Source organism: Orbicella franksi, chromosome 1, assembly GCF_964199315.1.
Source record: "Orbicella franksi chromosome 1, jaOrbFran1.1, whole genome shotgun sequence".
Classification (NCBI taxonomy): domain Eukaryota; kingdom Metazoa; phylum Cnidaria; class Anthozoa; order Scleractinia; family Merulinidae; genus Orbicella; species Orbicella franksi.
Genome location: NC_138145.1, coordinates 9052924 through 9054733, shown reverse-complemented (window position 1 = coordinate 9054733; position 1810 = coordinate 9052924).

The following is a 1810-nucleotide window of genomic DNA, read 5'->3' as shown; positions in this document are numbered from 1 at the left end:
TCTTTTCTGCTACCCAGAGTGCCCCGCATGAATGCCTGCTCAGTCTTATTTGTCAGCGGTTTGCCTCAAGGAAAGGAAAATAGGCACACTTTGTTCCTCCTTACATGACGCAAATTTTTCCGCTTTGGTAAAAAACGTTTTGAGCCAGTTCTTGGTCATACAACAGTGAGCGATGGTTTTCACCGTTGACCCCAGCAACGGCCTTTCTGTCCAACCTCAAGTGAATCGGATAGCGACTTGTTGACTGTAACTAACTGTTCTTCTAAGGCACTTGATGAATTTCAATCGTTGAACTATGCGAGGTTGAGAATGCGCCTCTTTTATTAATTCGCAGTGGCTATTCGTACCGCACCCGCACGGCGACTTGTACTTGCTTCGTACGGGAGTCAGAAGATTTCATTTAATTTCTCTGTAATTGCTGATTCTTCCTTATCCAAATTATTATATTTGCCTTAAGAAGAATTAAGCAATTCCAGTGAGTGCCGTTTCTTTGAGCCAGATTAATTTGCGTACTCTCTGCATACTCAGCGAACGACCCACTCGGCGCAACACTTCAAATTTTTTCCGTGATAGTTAATACTCACGCACATGTCACGCAACCTCTGGTTCACAGATTTACTGGCTACAAAGTACACTGAAGGTTAAAAAAAGTGCGAAAAGAATTTCTTATAGCTTTTTAAAAACGTAGAATACATTGACTTGGATCGGGTGGTAAGTGACAAATTGGACTCTTGTTGGTAGTCCCGTACGAATTATTCGCATTTTTGCTGTTCATACGGGGATTTTTCCTGCTTCCATAGCAGACGCAGTTTCAGTCAGCGTTAGATAGTTCTTTTCGTAGTTAGTCTGGTTACTCGAGGTTAGTTTACCGAAGGATGGATGCTTCGAACGTTTTCTCCTTCCAAATCAGGTGAGGAATACATGCACACTGAATCTTGTAACGCAAACTGTTCCACGAAAATACGGCTGGGGAGGTATTGTCTGAGGAAAGTGTTCAACTACATGTATGACATTCAAAAACAGGTTAGCGATTCTTAGATTTAATGGTAACTTTTAGTTATACATGTACTCGAGGAATCTCGTATGAATAGCAGATACCAGTCGCTGAACGGTCCCTTCGTATCGCGTGACACGTGCGTGAGTACTGACTAGCTCGGAAAAAATTTGAAGTGTTGCGAGTGGGTCGTTCGCCGAGTATGCAGAGAGTACGCAAATTAATCTGGCTCAAAGAAACGGCACTCATTGGAATCGCTTATTTTTCCTAAAGGTGAATATAACAATTTGGATAAGGAAGAATCAGCAATTACAGAGAAACTCAATGAAATCTTCTGACTCCCGTACGAATAGCAAATACAAGTCGTCGTACGGGTGCCGTAGGAATAACCACTGTGTTATTAATTTGTTCAAAATAACCTCCATTTCAAGGTTTATCGATAGGCACCAAGTGCATGTTCGTTCAAGGAGCTACATGGCACTTTGGCAAGCGATTCAGCGCGTGATGCGGACGCGCATCAGACAGTCTGTTATAAACTGCGACTATTTTCAGAGACGTATTGTCGTTATACTCTGGCTTTATATCGTATGGTGACAAATCTTCGTAACAAGATAGATGGTTTTTAGCAGAATTGTGGATGATTCTAAGAAGCCCGAAATTTGCATATACTTAATATTTGTACGGAAACAGAATTCTGAAACTGTGGAATGCGGAACGAAGAATATGAAATGCTGTCATGACAGCTATTGTGCTGAAACAGCAGAGTGTTTTCAGTGCAGGAGATGGTACCAGGTTCTTTGTTATTCCTGGTTTAAG